The sequence below is a fragment of the Panicum virgatum genome, chromosome 9K (assembly GCF_016808335.1).
Source record: "Panicum virgatum strain AP13 chromosome 9K, P.virgatum_v5, whole genome shotgun sequence".
NCBI classification, from domain to species: domain Eukaryota; kingdom Viridiplantae; phylum Streptophyta; class Magnoliopsida; order Poales; family Poaceae; genus Panicum; species Panicum virgatum.
The window spans coordinates 91,640-111,632 of NC_053144.1; the positions used below are offsets into that span (position 1 = coordinate 91,640).

General features: G+C 44.7%; 1 long non-coding RNA gene and 2 pseudogenes across 9 annotated transcripts; 2 read left to right on the top strand and 1 right to left on the bottom strand.

Moving 5' to 3' along the window:
* Positions 1–344: 344 nt before the first annotated feature.
* LOC120648994 lies at positions 345–4,181 on the bottom strand. Of its 9 annotated transcripts, none has more exons than XR_005665139.1 (5): positions 4,024–4,171; positions 3,816–3,962; positions 2,301–2,355; positions 1,141–1,216; positions 345–587 (listed from the first exon to the last, which is right to left on the bottom strand). It is a non-coding gene; the product is annotated as an uncharacterized LOC120648994 (long non-coding RNA). The 9 variants fall into 9 exon arrangements; XR_005665140.1 differs by adding an exon at positions 897–1,002 and having other exon boundaries at positions 3,816–4,171; XR_005665138.1 differs by adding an exon at positions 897–1,002 and having other exon boundaries at positions 2,301–4,181.
* Positions 4,182–4,296: 115 nt separating this feature from the next.
* Positions 4,297–5,280, top strand: LOC120648921 (annotated as a pseudogene).
* A 907-nt stretch (positions 5,281–6,187) lies between these two features.
* LOC120648987 lies at positions 6,188–17,770 on the top strand (annotated as a pseudogene).
* Positions 17,771–19,993: the final 2,223 nt, after the last annotated feature.

Genomic DNA, 19,993 nt, shown 5'->3' on the forward strand with positions numbered 1-19,993 from the left:
TCAATATGAACATTGTGTCCGGTATGCAATTACTACTTTTATTTACTACTAGTAGAGTATATCATGTTGACACAATGAAATAGGACTGATACTACTGTCCGGTCAAGTATATGCCATGTATTTGTCCCTCTATTCGGGCTAGTAACAAGTTGGTCTTGTATCAAGCATTCACATAACGACAGACTGAAATGCACCTGACAGTCAATAAATGTGTTGAAAACATAACTGCATGGCTAAACTTGAGTCGATTCTCATAAGTGACAAGTAAAAGGTCACGACGCAAGGGTCCATTTTGAGTAGGTCCAGAATTTCTGCGAGTGGATGTAACGTACACACGAGGCAGATGTGTAACTCAATAATGAGGTTTAACACATAATGATTGCAAAAAAAAATGATGAAAAGTGCCAATCTTCATATCTAATTTTTATTTCCCAACAAAACATATTAATCATACATGCAACTATAGACATCCAAATACAATCCAAAATAATATCATCTAAGCATCCTCGGGTGAAGAATCAAATTAAGGAGCCTTGAGCTTCCTGGAACCCCTTAGCCAAGACGAATTATAGTCATTTGGCCTTCACCTACATGGAAGTGTCAAGTGAAAACATATTTTAGGGTATTAGCATACAGTGCAAGAAAAATTTCTTATTTATATATACAATAAAATAGAGAAAGTGTATCATAGAACCGGCCTACATTACTACAATATAAAATATTTTGGAAACACACAATTCCATAACATAAATTCCCAAGCTGGATGTACTGCATAAGCATAAGTTGTACTAATGAAGGTGATGAAATAATGATCCAATTATGTTATACAAAAATGTATCCAGTCTAAACTAACTAGATCTCCAACTGAATAGAGGAGAGAATGAAAGAAGACAGACCTCCATAGGAACTCTAAATGATCGAGAAAGGGTGATCTCAGTGACATTCATGACGTCTACTCAGTGACATCTACCTCCCAATTTAAAGACCTATGGTAGCATCATCCTAATGGTGATCGTAACCGAGAGTGAAAAAAGTGAAGCATATTAAGTTAACGGATATAATCAAATCTGAAAACCATGATATATATATATATATATGCCTACTAAAAATGCGCAATATAAGATGTGAAATAACAAGCACCTTGCTTTTTCCAATTACAGAATCAGGCTGCTCCAAGCTACATGGAACAATATCGGCACAGATCATAGGCATCATTCTGTCAGATGCAAAACATTTAATATGAGGAAAGATATCATGGTTCATATTCAGGACACCGATGTCTATACTGTCACGGTACAACACATATATTGAAATTATGAAATTCAAACAAGTGGGGCTGCATTATGACATATATGTAATTACCACAACGGTATAAAAAATTGCATGTGCAACACAATGTCAATTTAAAGATACAAATAAATGGCAAGGCATACCTGTGAGAATATAGTGCAACCAGTGATATTAGGTACTTTTGTATTGCAACTCAAGTCCTTTTTAATCTTAATCAATTCATCAAAATAGCCTTTTTTCAGTACATAATCATACCAATGATATGAGCCTATCGTTGAAGATTGTGCAGTGCAGTCAAGTAATCAACTGATGCATAACCTAGCGCCTGGTGACATCAAAGTTGACATAACATACATACACCACAATGCAAGGTTTGGATGAACTCTCCTCGTTGGTTGACATTGCTGAATGCCGACATGCCTAGATGTTCTGTCATAATAGTAGAAACTACCTACTTACATGGCATCCCATTTTAAGATACTTTTATAACTCCACATGGAAGCCAAAAATGCATGCCACCTTCTTCTTTGCTAAACTTCTACTTTTTTGAATCATACAGAACAAGGGTATGCGACAATGCATCAACCCTCCACATCATCCGGACAGCAAACATTCTGTTTATTTGCTTTAGAGCAGGGAAGTGAATGAATCCCCTCAAACCTGATTTCATTTACTAACTTCTTCATGCAATCATCAAGCCTAGAAATCCCAACAAATAGCTAGGTAGCTAACGCCTAGCAGATACAATTGCCAACTCTTTTTTTTCTTCCCCTGTCAACATTGACAAATCCAATAATCAACCCGAATGAGTACTTATGCAACCTGAACGAGTACTAGTTAAGCAAACTGAATGAATACTAATGCAGTAACTTAATAAGCTTACTAAACAATCAACAAATCCATAAAACCACATGACATCCAGTTCATTAGTAACACTAAATTTTTAATGAGATTCTGAAACTTTAACAACCTCCAATTGATACAAATAAACAAAAATAATGGGATCTGACCTCCAGATTATCATCCTACACTGGACAGCCGACAATCAACAAAGCAGCACCAGATCTGCAGTAAACTAAATAGCGGTGACCAATCTGGAATTCAAACAGATGTATGTGGGGGGAATCAAAATATGAAACTCTATATAAACAAAAATCCACAGCTGATAAGAGACAGAACCTGAGATCACCCGCAAGATCTCTAGAGCAAAAAAGATGGAAGGGGGGGACAGGGAGATGAGAGTAGTAGTACGGATAAAAGCAAGGCCTTCTGTTCGATACTGACGTAGTGTGACCATTACTATTAAATTTTCAGAATGGTGGTCCATGCAATATTTTTTTATAACTCAGCATGTATATATCGGTGATAACAAAGTACAGTGTTTAGTGAGCATGTCCCAAAGTTACATGAGTGTAGCTTCCTAGCTACTGAAAATGAGCCATAATTTGTCGACGATGTCGATCTCAGAGCTGCCAGTTGCGATGCTAACTGTGGAAATGATAAGGCAGCACGGCTTATATAGTAAAATACAAAATATTGCATATAGAAGGAGCAGATGTCTTCATCCAGGCCCCGCAGTGTCAATGGTAGAAAAGGTCATCTAAAGACCCACAAAGATAGCATCCATCTTGGGCCTTCTTTGTGCTCGCCGATTGACTTGCTGCCGGTCCCTCTGGCTGGCTCCACAAACTTTGCACTTGAGGTTGCAGAGGCTTGAGCCATGGATATCGTTGAACCTTCACTGGGCTAAGGCAATAGCGAGCATGCATGTTTTCACCAAATATGGGGATCACTAACAGCAGTCCTGAAGGTGGTCAGTGCTTAACCTAGACGAAAACATCAGTATAGCCATGTCTTATATAATTTTAGATTTGCAGGCACGAACCAAGGTATCTTGCAGTAACAAGCAGTTGCCATTTCATAGTGATTAAGCAGTAGCTTCCTAAGCTTCCCAATGTTTTTTTTTGAAATGGCAGGGGCTCTGCCAATTTATTTAAGGAGAAGTAGTTTTACAGGGAAGTGATATCACATAAATAAGTAAACACTCGACACACTCTGAAAACTAAAAAGAACATTAGGGAACTACAGAGGCAGGAGCTTCCCAACGTAGCAAGAGGTTCTGGGGTTCAATGGAATGGAGAAGGGTGGTGGACTTGGTCGTTTCGATGGTGTGGGCAAGGATGTGAATGGTGGCGTGGGTGGGTTTAGGATTATAGTGAAGCCTATGCTCGCGATTAAGAAAGCAACAAGCATCAAACCATCAACGCAAACTAAATATTAGATTGAAAAAGAAGGTGGCAGCAGGGGTTTGTTCATATATGCACAGGAAGGATAGATGGTTCTGGAGGGGATGGTGGCCTGAGATGATCATGGAGATGGCCTGAGTAGGGACGCTATGGTGTTGTGGGGATGGACAGATGGCCGGAGACGAGTGGTGGTGGATCGATTTGGGCGCCATCGATTTGTGCCCATCAGAACAAAAACATCCCCAATTCTAGAAAGAGGACAAGATTATTTAGGCTCACCGATGTCTCTCCTGAAGGTCGATGCCGATGAGAGCGTCGCTTCCTACACCGTGGGCAACAAGACCGATGAGCAAGGTCACGAATCCGACAAGCCGAGGGCGACGACGGCCATGGCGACAACAGTGAGATACGGTCTATAACGAAGACCTGCATAGAAGAGGAAACTTCAAAAACTAGATGTACGAGCGGAGGTTTTGAGCCCCGCTACCTCTCATGGCTGACGAGATCGCCGGAGGCGGAGAAGGAGGGGGCCGGTGGAGGTCTGATCGGAGGCTGGCGACAGGGGGCGGTGGAGATCTAGTCGGAAGCTAGCAAGAGGAGGCCTATCCAGAAAACTCAGGTACAGTGTGACCGGGTCTTCAAGCCTTCGTTGACCGCGAGGGGTTATGTGAGAACATTTACTGCAATTCCGCGTGCCACGTAGGAGCGGAGCGCGAATCTTAACGAAGAATCGGACGGCATATTATGTGGGGGATACCGAATGCGGTGGATACCAGAACATTCGGGGGCGGCGCATGAGGCGGAAGTGCGGCGCGAGGTGGCCATCATGCGGCGCATGTCGTCGTCGTGCTCCTCCGTGGTCCGGCTCCGTGAGGCGTGCGAGGACACGGCCGACGGCGCGGTCCACCTGGTCATGGAGCTCTGCGAGGGCGGCGAGCTCTTCGACCGCACCGTCGCCCGCGTGCACTACTCGGAGCGCGCGGCGGCCACGGTGTTCCGCACCATAGTCGGCGTCGTGCGGCTGTGCCACATCAACGGCGTCATCCACCGCGACCTCAAGCATGAGAACTTTCTTTTCACGAGCGACGAGGAGGATGCGCCGCTCAAGGTCATCGACTTCGGCCTCTGCGTCTTCTTCAGCCCCCGCGACCGGTTCATAGAGGTGGTTGGTAGCGCCTACTACATGGCGCCCGAGGTGCTCAAGCGGAACTACGGCCCCGAGGTGGACATGTGGAGCGCCGGCGTCATCCTCTACATCCTGCTCTGCGGCGTGCCGCCGTTCTGGGGCGACAACGACGAGAAGATCGTGCAGGCCATCTTACGTGGCGGCATTGATTTCAGTCGGGACGGGAACCGTGGCCCAGGGTCTCCGCCAACGCCAAGGATCTCGGTAAGATTCTTTGGTTCTTCGATAGAAACAAACACCATCGTCAGCAATATATATATATATATATATATATATATATATATATATATATATATATATATATATATATATATATATATATATAGTGATGAACGAATTGAATCATATATCGCCGCCGCGCCGCTGATTTCTCGGTCGACATGCCGGCCGGCTGATGACATTAATTCATGCAGGGTGGGCATCGAGCTCCCGACCATCGAGGTTCGCTACGAGCAGCTGACGGTGGAGGCGGACGTCATCGCCGCCGGCCGCGCCCTCCCAGCGCTCTGGAACGCAGCCACCAATTTTCTCCAGGTTTTGCCTTGCTTGGCCAATTAATATTTAATTATTCATTCATCATTTAATTAACGAGAAATTTTACAATGATTGAAAAAATAAGAGCCATTCATCTAATAAAATCCTACGGTAGTGAAGGTAGAAAGTACCCAGAAATACCTAGGGTAAAGTACCTAGTACTTCCAAAATGTGGGACCAAGTACCAAAAACGGGGACCAAATACTAATTTAATTTAATTTTTATAAATATGTTCCATAGATCATCAGCTAGAAAAAAAATTCAAGGTAAAAAGTATCTGAAAGTACCCTTTGGTACTTTACAATCATTATAAAAGAGCTCTTAATTGACTTATTAATAATTTGCATATACAGTTTGATTTATTTATTATTTGCATAGGTGTCGTATATGCATTTTTCGATGGATTAGAATGCAAATATTGTATACAGTTATCAATACAGGCAAGTTAGTTGTCTTGTCTGAAAAACGTCAGATTTTATTGACCCGGGATAGTACTATATTTATAGTACAGTTTATTGTATTAGTGAGTGAAAAATACTTTTTCCCCTTCAAATTAAATAACATGTGGACTGAGTACTGATGAACCATCATGGTATAGGCAGCCCCAGTTTTTCTTTCACTTTAACAGAGTACCGTACCTGCACTAATCAAAGTGAAGTACGGTACTTCTACTCACACTTGCTTTGTGCAACTTTCTTGGAGCTGCCTGCCATTTCTTTATTTGTCACAATTTGTACTTCTACTCACACTTTCTTTGTGCAACTTTCTTGGATAAAATTGAATTGATACAATTGGAGGGTTAGCACAAAAGTTGATGACTACACTGGCTGGGGGGGTCAATAGTGCAAAACATTGCCATAAAGCAATTTCCTATTTGCTGGGGGGTCAATAGTGCAAAACATTGCCTCTAAACAACACACGGCAAAAATTATGGATGCGTTGCGAGGTAACCTGGACAACCCCCCCCCCCCCCCCCCCCCACCCCCAATTACAGCGCAAGAACCAGTCCATCTTTTCGTTTTCAATCAACTGCTTTCCTTTCTTTTTTCTCACATTTTCTTTCTTTCTTTTTTCCCCTTTCCAGATAGAATATCGACCAACGTTAGTTTAGCATGTTCTAGAAGCGATCTCCTTTCAATATCAATCAATATGACTCGTTGCTGTGTATGATCTGATGGTGTCATGCTGACTAAGTAGTTTGATATACTAACAGAGTACACAACTCACCGATATATGCTGCATTGCAGGGACTCATTGGCCGGTTTGGTTCTTCAAACAAGAGGAACATCACCATACTTAAGAATGTCAATGGTGTCCTCAAACCGTCCAGGTACCCATATACATTCGCTTATTTGTTTAGTGCTGGGTCACCATCCAGTCCAACTGCTCCCTAGATCTTCCCAAACCAACTGAACCTGGTTTCCTTGTCCTCTTCTTCAGCTAGCCGAAAGTGGTGGGTCTAGCTAGCAGTATCATTTTTTTTTTACGGTTAGCCCGTACCCCACCTGAATTTTATTGATAGGGCTTTTGGCAGCCAAAATACACATTACATTTTCAGCAATTTCACAACTAAAAACTCTCACAACACATGGAAGAAGGAAGATGATACAACACACCACAAAGCTATAAGGTCAAGATTACTCCTCTAATAAAATGGAGTCATGTAGCCTATCACCGAACAATGCCACCTCTGAATAGCTATACTCCAGTGATCTTTTTTCCGTGGGCAACCATAAAGCCCAAAGTCAAATCCGACAGACAACGGCTGTGACTTGCATCGTCTATGAGGCATATCTGGGATCCAAATAACGAGCCGCCAATGCCATTTGAGGGGAGGAAACCTCAAAGGGGGAGGATCAACGAGAGGATCATGGTCTCGCGACCCGACATTTGATGAGACGACGCAATCAAGGTCATGGACGATGACGAGGTATCGAGGCTCGTAGAAGACATTCACCAGCTACTGGCTTATGCAACCATTAGAGGAGGATGTCATTGAAGGACCAATGTAGAGAATTTGGTGTTGATGCCAAGAACATTTCCTCCACGACGACTCCAACAGGTCAGGCACGACATTAGGCCGCCGCGGCAGCCGGTCAGGTAAGACCAGAGCTGGGCTTTCAACCGGAGGGACACCATGACTGTAGGGCCGAGAGCTATCACGACACCTCCAAAAGGTGAGCGACACCCTCAGACGTTGCTGTCATCAGCCCCGACAGTATGTCAAGCACGACTTTGGCATCACCGGAGAAGCATAAGCAAGGTCCACCGACTGCCATGTGCTGCTTTCTCGCCAGTGGCTACCGAAAGATGTAGCTAGCGCCGCCACGACCACGACGAGCCCACCCACTAGGCGTGGCTGCCAAGCGCCCCGCATTGCGGGACCTTCAATGTCACCAACACCGCGTCGAAGTCGGGCCTGAAGGGCTCTCGCCGCAGCCAGGCGAGGAGGCGGTAGATCTGGTCGTGGGAGGCCCAGATCGGGGGTCAATAGACCCAAACCTGCGCGCTTGCTGGAGCATGCCATGGCCGTCGATGAATACGGGTATAGAGAGGGAAATTGGGGGGGGGGAGGGAGGGCGCCAAATCCGGCCGGTACATGGCAGATCTTGTCCCCACCAGCCCGTAGCTCCAGCCGATGGCACCAGAACTACTTTGGCCGAACTTGTCTTCGAGATAGGCAGGGGGAAGAAGATGGCGTGGAAGGAGCCTCCCCCGCCACCATCCTTGGTGGCAAGGTGAATGGAGGTGTTGTCGATCCGCCCGGGTCGCCCCTAGGGGCGACGCAAGCAGTGCGGAGCTAATGTGTAATCAAGTTGGCATGTGTTGGGCAAGATTTATGTGATATCAGCGGTGTCATTTTATCAATGTTATACAATCGTTCAACTAATCGCGATTAGTCAGGCTTATCGTTCCCTCGACACCTATAAGCAGCTGCGAATAGGGCTGGGCAACTATAATTCTAGTCGTCTGCTTAGTTGTCGATTAAATGCGACTAATCGTCCGACTAGACAAGAAAATGATCAGAAACTAGGCTAGTGGGCTGGCATTAGGCCCATTAGGTTTTAGGTATGTATTCACGGGCGCAGTGCTTCTAAGCTGCCGTCGCCCAAATCGCCCGCGAGAAAACGCGCAGAGCCATGGACGCGCCGCTGCCCGCCCGCCAAAAATTGCGCTGCCGCCTGCTTGAAGCCTTCTCCGCCGGCGCACCCACATAGCAGAAGCTAGAGATGGCAGCGGATCGGGTTTGGTGTGGGTATCCGCGGGTTTCGGTTTTTCGGGTTTCGGGTTTGGTGTTGGTTTTTCGCCCACGGTTTTCAGGTTCGGGTTCGGTTTCGGATTTTGGTTTCCACCCGTGGATATCTAATGGATATCCGAAATAAATCATTTGAAATTAAAACTCATGTTTTATAATATTTTAATGATAACTTGTTTACTTAGACTATTAAATTTATTGAAAGTTGACTCATGAAAATATTTATTATTTGTTGCCTCTTGTTTATACATGTGAATATGTGTATATTTATCCGCGGATTTCGGGTATCCACGGGTTTGGTTTTGGTGATGGATTTCCACCCGAATCGGTTTCGGGTTCGGGTTTCGATTTCGGGTTTCGGTTTTGGGTACACGGAGACTCCACCCGATCCGAACCCGACCCGTTGCCATCCTTAGCAGAAGCGCACAACTGCCGAGGAAGCTGCTCAAGAGCTCTCAGCCTCTCTGTTTTGGTGGTTCCCCAAGGGATTCACGCGCCCAGGAGCTCGGCGTCCAAGCCCCAAGATGAGCTCCTCCTCTGATGGTAAGTGTTTTGCTGCTCTTGCCTTCCTCTTCTATGACTGCTCTTCTCTTCTATTCTAGTTAGCTCCTGCTCAGAGCAGCTGGATGTGCACTGCACTGCTTGCTCAGCTCTGCTAGCTCTGCACTGCTTGCTCTGTTCTGCTTGCTGTGATCTCCTTATATATCATACTGGTCCTGGTATGATAGAACGACTATACAGACGACTAAGCTCGACTAATCAGCGTGATCGATGACTAATCTCGACCAATGACCTTCGGTGCCATGGCGACTAGGTTTGACTAGACGATTGTAAAACATTGCATTTTCTTAAGACCGTTTACATTTTTATCCTTTTATGAAACAGGAGTAACAAAATAATTGTGATACTGACTGACAAATGATGCCATGTTTTTCTTTCATATATACATGCATACTTTCGTGTACTCGGTGTCATCAGGGGTACGTATGTGTCAAACAATCTTCCTAGAAGAAATTCCAGCCATGAGTTTTGTTGCTTTGTATCATGCCATGCTGATAAGTACAAACAGGACCAACTTGCACTTCTAGAAGAAAAGCAACTAAGTACTGAGCTAGCTATTTTCAGGATGACGCTTCTCCTTGGGCCTCCATCTTCAGGAAAGAGTACGCTCATGCGAGCACTCACTGGAAAGCTTGACAAAAATCTCAAGGTCTAACATAAAACCGTCATCGCGTGCCATTCTGTCAGTTTCTCTTATGCGTTTCTGTCACATGCTAAATCATTCTATTGCAAAACCAGGTCTCTGGCAGCATCACATATTGTGGCCATCCAATTTCAGAGTTCTATCCTGAGAGGACAAGTGCATATGTTGGTCAATATGATCTCCACAATGCAGAGATGACTGTAAGAGAGACGTTGGATTTCTCCAGGAGGTGCCTAGGCATCGGTGCCAGATATGAGATGCTCGCAGAACTTGCTAGAAGGGAGCGGGATGCAGGCATTAAGCCAGATCCTGAGATTAATGCTTTCATGAAAGCTACTGCAGTACAAGGACAGGAGACTAATATTTTAACAGACGTCACTCTCAAGGTGTGGTTCTGATCTTACTGATAGGCTAAAAAAATGTGTTTATTGAGTTTGTCAAAAATTATCTCAGGTGCTCGGGCTGGACATTTGTGCTGATATTATTATCGGTGATGAGATGATCAGAGGAATTTCTGGTGGGCAAAAGAAACGTGTGACAACTGGTATGAATATAAAGCCTGTCTGCTTGTTTCATCAATTTATAGTTGAAATCTTAATTCATTTTGTATTCAAATTAGTAACCCAGGATTTGTCTTATTCTTTTCCCCTTTTATGTAGGGGAGATGTTAACGGGGCCAGCAAGGGCTTTGTTTATGGACGAAATATCCACTGGACTGGATAGCTCGAGCACATTTCAGATTGTAAAGTTTATGAGACAATTGGTCTATGTAATGAATGAGACTGTCGTGATCTCTCTGCTCCAGCCACCGCCAGAGACCTACAATCTATTTGATGACATAATCCTATTATCAGAAGGATACATAGTCTACCATGGGCCACGCGAGAACATCTTGGAGTTCTTTGAGTCTGCTGGTTTCCGGTGCCCTGAAAGGAAAGGTGTTGCGGACTTTCTTCAAGAGGTCACTTCCAAGAAAGACCAGCAGCAATACTGGTACCTTGATCAGGAATATCATTATGTATCTGTACCGGAGTTTGCAGAACGTTTCAAGTCATTCCATGTAGGCCAGCTGATGCTTAAGGAGCTGCAAACTCCCTTCGAGAAGTCCAAAACCCATCCTGCTGCATTGACCACCAGAAAGTATGGGCTTTCCAGCTGGGAATCACTTAAGGCAGTGATGTCAAGAGAGCAGCTGTTGATGAAGCGCAACTCCATCATCTACATTTTCAAGGTCACCAAGTTGATCATCCTTGCGCTCATGTCCATGACTATGTTCCTCGGAACAAATATGCCCCATGGGCAGATTTCTGATGGCAACAAATTCTTTGGGGCTCTGACTTTTAGTTTGATAACGGTCATGTTCAATGGTTTTGCTGAGCTACAATTGACCATAAAGAAGCTTCCAGTTTTCTACAAACATAGGGATTTCTTGTTCTTCCCTGCATGGACCTTTGGACTGGCAAGCATAATCTTAAAAGTTCCTGTTTCGCTCGTGGAAGCAGCAGTATGGGTTGTTCTCACGTACTATGTGATGGGGTTTGCACCTGCTGCAGGAAGGTATCCATAACCCTTACCAACTTACACTATTTGCATATTCGAATTTCATCGTTTTGACACCATGGGCATTTACAGTTAGCTTCATGACTCATGAGATCATTTGTCTGTTGATAATAGGTTCTTTTGTCAGTTTATAGCATTTTTTGCCACACACCAAGTGGCGATGGCTTTATTCTGATTTCTCGGTGCTATTTTGAAAACAATGGTTGTGGCCAATACTTTCGGTGTGTTTGTGCTGCTTATTATTTTCATCTTTGGAGGATTTGTCATCCGGAGAAGTAAGTATGCAAAATTCATCTATATTTCCATTGGCGCACAAGAAATCAGCAAAATCTTGTCATTCATATAGATGGAAGTAATCTTTTGACCTCTGAGTATGATGTGGGCAGATGACATCAAACCATGGTGGATCTGGGGTTACTGGGCATCTCCTATGATGTATAGCCAAAATGCAATATCTATCAACGAGTTCCTTGCCAGTAGATGGGCTATTGTAAGTTTTATTTCCCTATGAACCTGCTTTTCATCTTTTTTCTTGAGGCTTGCATAATGGGGGACTGAATATACTAATCTTGTAAAGGTGATTGCAATTTTGAATTAACGACAGCCATTTTAATACAGCCAAACAATGATACAACTATTGACGCACCAACAGTGGGCAAAGCTATTCTTAAATCCAAAGGCTTGTTTACTGGTGAATGGGGATTTTGGGTTTCCATTGGAGCCCTTATAGGATTCATTATTTTGTTCAACATCCTCTACCTTTGGGCCCTCACAATCTTGAGTCGTAAGCACTATTATTTTTCTTGTTGTATTTATTTTTGACAGTTTGGTGAGAGGGGGTGGGACTTCACCTTAATATGTTTGTTCATTCCAGCTAGTAGTTGGTACAATACCCAAATTTCAGAAGGTGAAGACAATGAACATGAAATGGTAGTGAAAGGAAGACACAAAGATGAAATATCCCAAGCTGTATGCAGTGATCCAGGTGCCATTGCTTGTAGTATTTCATCTTTCAATCTCTTAGTGTACTCTTCTATATGCACATCAGACTACTGCATATCTGTAATATTCTTTTATCTGGTCTATGGGTTCAATGGTTGGACTTTTCCTGTATTATTTTACAAGCTATTGATGCCTGATGCTTCTCATTCATGGATATTCTGAGCATGAGTATTTATATGCATATCTTCATATCCTATTTCTGCAGGCACTAATGGAGCAACAAAGAGACCAGCTCAGTCACACGTCACTTTGCCTTTCCAGCCTCTTTCACTTTGCTTTAACCATGTAAACTATTATGTGGACATGCCTGCAGCCAAAGTTCTCCGACATATCATGACACAAGTTCCTTATGTCTCAAACCGAAATATCTCATCTTGTTTTGCAGGAAATGATGGAACAAGGATTCACAGAAAGCCGTCTACAGCTGCTCTCTGATATTAGTGGTGCTTTCAGGCCAGGGGTCCTGACAGCATTAGTTGGTGTGAGTGGAGCTGGAAAGACCACTTTGATGGATGTCCTGGCAGGAAGGAAAACAAGTGGAGTTATTGAAGGAGATATTACCCTGTCTGGTTACCCCAAAAAACAAGAAACTTTTGCTCGGATTAGTGGCTATTGTGAACAGACTGATATCCATTCTCCGAATGTTACTGTATATGAATCATTATCTACTCTGCCTGGCTGCGTCTTTCCTCAGTTGTTGATGACAGTACGAAGAAGGTAGTTACTCACAGCAAGCTTCTCACTGAAGTAAATACAACCCTGTTCAATATATTTGAATATCTAAAAAGCAATTGTTTCTGACCAATTCATTTAAACTCCACATACTTAGATGTTTGTGGAGGAAGTGATGGCCCTTGTAGAGCTTGATGTGCTGCGAAATGCACTGGTGGGTCTTCCTGGAGTTAGTGGGTTATCAACTGAACAAAGAAAAAGGCTGACAATTGCCGTGGAGCTGGTAGCGAACCCTTCAATCATTTTTATGGACGAGCCAACTTCGGGTCTTGATGCTCGAGCTGCAGCAATTGTCATGCGCACAGTGCGAAATACAGTTAACACTGGGCGTACTGTTGTTTCCACAATCCATCAGCCCAGCATTGATATATTTGAGTCTTTCGATGAGGTTCTCTGCTCTCTCTACTTCCTGAATTACCTCTACCTCAAAACTATGTGCGCGCGCGCATGTTTTAATTTTAGAAATGTGATATGCTCACACCTGGTTTCTTTTCCATCTTCTGCTTTTGAAACGGGGAGGGCAGGTTATTTATGCTGGTGAACTTGGTCGCCACTCTCACAAACTAGTTGAATATTTTGAGGTCAGTTCTCTTTTCTTATGTGTTTCAATTTGGGGATGACAAAGTTTTAGGGCCTATTTATTTGAGCTACAGCTTTTGAGCTTTTCTGAAAAGCTGCTGCTGGCTTTTTGGTTCTGAAAATCCAACACTAGCTTTTAGAAGATGTGTTTAGCTTTCTGAGCTCAAAATGTTATGAAGAGCTCATAAAACTAAGCTTTCCATCTTTTCATAATAACTCAGCTTTTCTAGGCTTCTAGGTTTCCAGAAGCTGCACGAGAAGTTCACTGTTTGTTTGAGCTTCTGGCTTTTCACGCTCAGAAGTTGCCAGGAAGCTCAAACAAACAGGCCATTAGTTGTTTCTCAAGTTGATTCCATAACTCTCATAAATATGACAAGTGTCTTTTGGAAGAAAAAAAAGACCAAACAAGGGTTGAACTCAATGCAGGTGTGAGGAACGAGAGTACTCTATCCTGCTTGTGATGAGTGAATTGTCAACCGTGCGGTGTGATCGTGCGCTTGGTCTTTGGATTGCAGGTACACGGGCGTCGAGTGTCGATGGGGAGCTGCCGTGGAGGTGCTGTGGCCGATGGACCGTGCGGTGGACGGCGGTGAAGGGCAGCCGGGACCGGAGCTCGGACCGGGCGGCAGCTGTGACGTCCACTCCTGGATCGAGGGTGCAAGCGGCGACGGAAGGCGGGTTTCTTGGTTTGCGCCACAAAACCAAGGAGGCGGACGGCGGTTGAAGACGCCAAGTCGTGGAGGCACGGGCGTCGGTCTCGGGACTGACGGAGGCGACGGGCGTCGACGGTGTCTAGGGCCTCGCTGCGGGCGAGGAGGTGACGGGCGGCGGGCGGCGTCTAGGGCCGTCAGAAGGCCGAGGCGGGAACGGCGTCTAGGGCCACGGCGTGGAGGCGGGAATCTTCCCGCGCGTGGAGTTTTGGCGGTTTTCTCAAAACCGGCCACCTACCCGGGTTTCGCGGACCCTCCAAAACCGCGGACTGGATCTTCATCAAGACGGCGGCATCGCGGAGAATACTTCGTTTCGAAGAAAGAACCTCGGCCGTCGGATGAGATCGTTGTACAGGGGGTGCTGCAGGCCAACCGGTCTGACCAGTCCCTGGCACCGGTCTGACCGGTCCAGCGTACCGGTCTGACCGGTCCCGCGGGTATAAATACCCCTTCACTTGTGTTAGGTTAATGGCGGCTTTTGTAATCTGTTCGTGGACTCTCTGTTTCTCCAGGCCGCCGCCCCTGCGTCTCCCTCCCTCTGTTCCTCTCGTTTGAGTTGATTTTGTCCATGGATTGTTGAAACCTTGTAAGGGATTTGATTGGGAAAGGAGGCCCTATCCTCCTCGTGGCCTCTGGGCTTTTGATTTGATTCAATCCCCTGGTTTTGTGCCTTGTGCAATGGATTTTCGATTTCGTTTTTGGCACACTTGATTGAGAGGAGGCTACGAGTTCTTTGCTGTGATTCCCATGCTCCCAACTCTGATCTAAATCCTCTGGAATCACTGGCGTGTTCGAATTCGAGTTCTTGAGTGTTTGAGAAAACCCCAATCCCTTTTGATCTCTCCCATAATTCTCACGTTTCGTTGATCTTTAGGATGAGATCTTTTGGGGATATGTTCACGGAGTAGGGGCGAAGCAATCCCCCAAGTTTCATCGATTTTCATGGTCGTTTGCTCGAGATTCACCATTTGAATCCATTTTCTCGGGAGTTTTCTGAGTGCTACCGGTCAGACCGGTAGGCAAGACCGGTCAGACCGGTCTGCTTGCTCTTGAACTGCTGCGACCGGTCAGACCGGTCCAGTGCACCGGTCAGACCGGTCCTGGCTATTCAGATCAGCTATTTTTCCGATTTGCTTCCGATTTGCTGCGTGGTTTCGCTCGCTCGTTCGAGGCTTTTTGTGTGGGTTTAGCTTTTCAATAGCTACTCCAAACATTGGTCAGAACGCTTGAGGGTTTGGGCGATTTTGGGACATAGGCCAACGATTCGAATTTCGAAGAAATTTTGATCGGCTCCCATTCACCCCCCTCTGGTCGCCGGCTTCGGTCCCACAAGGTGCACCAAGAGTGGGCATTTTAACTTGTGTGAATCTCATTTTCCCGCAGGCGATTCCAGGCGTTCCAAAGATCACAGAAAGATATAATCCTGCGACGTGGGTGCTGGAAGTTAGCTCTCCTCTATCTGAGGCTCGCCTGAACATGAATTTTGCTGAAATTTATGCTAACTCTATGTTTTATAGGTAATTAGCCTTACTTTTTCAACAAGGCCATTTTTTTATCACTGTCTTGTTCTAACAATCCTTGAAAGTGGAGAGTGAAAAATGGCCTCTGTTATCATCACTCCCCGTCTCCCCACATTCATATTATTGTCTATTTTCTCGGGGAGGATAGTTTTACAATGCTTGCCTATTGAGGAATATGGTTATTGCAATATTTGAACTCTCCACACCTACTTAATGTTATTGGAAGAGATTAAGTGGTCATAAATAACATGCATTTAATTGGGATATGTTGGCTATCTCCTACTAACTTCTCCTTATATTAAATGATGATTCCTTGGTTTGTGCTAGAAGTGGGCTTGGACAAGAAAATGTGGAATGAAGTCGTTATAGTTTTATATTGTTGACACATATTTATCCTTTCATAACTATGATCAGGAAAAACCAAGAGCTGATCAAGGAGTTGAGTACACCCCCACCAGACTACCAGGATCTGTCATTTCCTACAAAATATTCACAGAACTTCTACGGCCAATGTGTTGCAAACTTTTGGAAGCAATACCATTCTTACTGGAAGAATCCACCCTACAATGCCATGTGCTATCTGATGACTCTGCTCTTTGGCCTTGTATTTGGTACAGTATTTTTGGCAAAAAGGAAAGAAGATGTATGACCCTTCTTCGATACTTTAGTTGAAACTAAAATTGTTGGAATAATTCTACATTAGCTTCTATGGTGGCAATAACGCTTTAGATTTTTTTTTATGTATGACGCACACAGAGATTCACAACAAGATTTGTACAACCTACTTGGAGCCACCTATGCTGCTACCTTCTTTCTTGGGGCTTCCAACTGCATGATGGTTCAGCCTGTTGTGTCAATTGAGCGGGCAGTTTTCTATCGTGAAAAGGCAGCGGGGATGCACTCTCCATTATCCTATGCACTTGCTCAGGTGACCTTGCTTTAGCCTTCTTGGTATTAGGAGTCATTTTGAGTGAAATATAATATTTTTGGATGCATGACTTGTACCTTCCTTCCAAAATATAATAGTTTGGATGCATTATAAATAATTTGTACTATGTATCTAGATATAATATATATATCTAGGTGCATAGAGTGCATAGATAATCTATGTATCTAGTAAAGCTGAAATGATCTATAATTTGGAACGTAGGGAGTAGGAAATAAATGTTTTAGCTCATGCTTTTGAGTAGAGGACAAATTTGGGTGGCTGTTGGCTGCTCGAGCAGATGAAAGCATTAATAACCAAACCAGCATATCGCTGGTCCATGTATAACTTGTTTAAGATGTTTTCTCAGTTTTCTTAGACTAGTAGTATGTAATTACATTCAAATGTGGCCAACAATAATTAAAGAAGAAGTCAGGACTATAAAATCCAGTAATGGACAACAAGATATACTTGATAAATGAAAAATAATTTAAGTGACTTAAATGGAGTGCAAGGTTAAAGTTCAGTTTACTGAAACAGCACCTTTTAGCTCATTCTGGCATAACATAGGTCGTGCAAGTACAACAATGTGAGCATGAGCATCTTCTCCTTCAGTTATCCATAGATCCATCAATTTACGAGATTATGCACATTTGACTTTGGCAGGCATGTGTGGAGGTCATCTACAACATCATACAGGGGATTCTGTACACGATCCTCATATACGCGATGATTGGATATGATGGGAAAGCTGATAAATTCTTCTACTTCCTTTTCTTCATCACTGCGAGCTTCAACTACTTCACGCTGTTTGGTATGATGTTGGTAGCATGCACTCCGTCTGTTTAGATAGCCAATCGAGGATATGATGGTGACGGCGGTGGTTACCAGGAGCACCATCGAAGACTAGCCACCGCATACTCGGCCTAATTTAACTTTATACCATTATAATGATGTGCACTTCCTGATATAACACTTTTGTTTTTGGCACTACGGAATTAGCGCCGGAGAGAGAAATTTTTTACATTTTTACCACTCTTGCTTGTGTGGACGTCAGCGCGTCATCCAGGTCAGCTCTCACCCCCGAGCCCGACCCGAGCCTATTTTGTCCAGCCCAGCCGCCCAAACCCGGCCCAGTGTCCACTCTCCTCCTTTCCTCTCCTCTGCATCCGCCGGCGTGTCTCATGGAGGTGGAAACGCCGGCGCCGCTGCAGCCATGCAAGAACTAGAGCTGGGTTTCCGATCAGATACCTGGGTTTGCCACTATCTGTACGACGACTACGGAAAATAGAATTCCAGCCCTTAATCGACGAAGTCAGGGCGAAGCTCTCGTCATGGAACGGCCGCCTCTTGACACAAGCCGGACGACTCAGCCTAACCAAATCTGTCCTCTCATCGCAACCAGTCTACCTTCTCACTGTTCTAAAAACTTACAAGGAGACACTCCGGGAAATTGATGAACTAAGGAAACGCTTCCTATGGGCGGGAGACAAAGAACTCACCGGCAGCAAATGCAAAGTCAATTGGATCCGGTGCTACCTACCGAAGCAAAATAGGGGGTTGGGAGTGCTTGACTTGGTGCTGTTTGTTTTCAGTGATTTTTCTAAGTCTCTGTTACATCAAAAGAAATCTTACTATTTTGGAGTATCAAATAAAATCTGTTTATAATTTTTTTGACAGCTGAGTGCTAATTCGCGAGACGAATCTAATGAGCCTAATTAATCCATAATTTGCTACAGTGATGCTACAGTAACCGTCCGCTCATTACAAATTATTATACCTCATTATATTTGTCTTGCAGTTTAGCCCTAAGATTCTGCAGTTAGTTTTATAATTAATCTTTATTTAGTACTTCTAAATATTAAGATTCTTTTTTATGTGACATGGACTAAAGTTTAGCACCTGAAACGAAACCAAACGAGAAATTTGCACGAGCCCTTCGCGTTCACTGGCTCTAGCATGAATGGACCGCCACGGACAGAGCATGGGTAGGCACAGAAACACCTTGCGACGAGGTTGACCAACAACTCTTCGCGGCTTGCACTAACATAACGTTAGGCGACAGGAACATGACGAGCTTCTGGCCAAAAGATATCGCACCAAACTTTGTTCCTTCTGTCAAAATCAAAGCGTCGAAAAGTAGCGGACGCCCTGTACAATGATAACTGGATCGGAGACATAAACATCTCCAACGGAATAACGACAACACACCTCCAAGAATATACACTGCTCTGGAACTTGACCCGTCAAATACAACTACGCCCTGGACACGTTGGCCAAATCCGATGGAAGTTCACAGAGTCCGGCAGCCTCGGCGTACAAAGCGCAATTCTTAGGATCCACCAGAGAAGTGCACCAAAACTCATTATGGCGCACTCATTCTGCAAGAATGTGTGTGGACCTCGAACCGTTTGGCGAGGCGCGTGGTTGGGAGCACAGCCCAGACTACCCATTGTGTGTCACCAGACGTTGGAGACGGCAAAACATTTTTTGGCGGACTGCAGATACACTAGAAGAATATGAGAGTACATATCCACTTGGGCTGAGCAACCAAATTGGCAACTGAGAGTGTGGAGACCATACTCATCAGTGCAAAACATCCCCTCGCTGTGCTGGCCCTCTCGGGCATGGGCCAGGGTTCGGGGGGTTTTTCGCGGCCGGGTGAAGCCGTAGTCACTTCCTCTTAATGAAAAATGGTGGGGTCCGTTCACCCCCCGGCCGCGTTTTTTATATCGATGACAGACAGGCTCCCGGAAAGCCGGTAGGAGTCTTCTAGTGATCTGGGAGCTATGGAAAGAGAGAGAAATGCAAGGGTATTCCGGTGACAAGAAGCATCTACATTAACCTTATTAATGGCAAACATCAAAGCAGAAGCTGCTGCTTGGACGTTGGCAGGAGCAAAAGACATAGCGCTATTGTTATCGCGAGAATAATCTTTTTCTTTTCCCCCACTAGCCGGCTGTATTTCACTCTTCTCTATCAATGAAATTGGCACCGTCTCGTGCCTCAAAAAAAAGAAAGAGATGACAATATGGGCCCTGGGAGGAGTCCGACGAGGGAGGCACTCAAGGAGTCCGTCTGCTCTGGCTAGAGAGGAGCGAGAGATAGAGAGCGGCGGCGTGCAGTTCTCGAAGAGTGAGAGAACAGAGAGGGAGGAGAGAGGCCCACACGCACAGGAGAGGATCCATTGGATCCAATCCAATCGTCGGTGGTAAAGGATAAGTGAGGGCAACGTCGTCTTCTTATGGA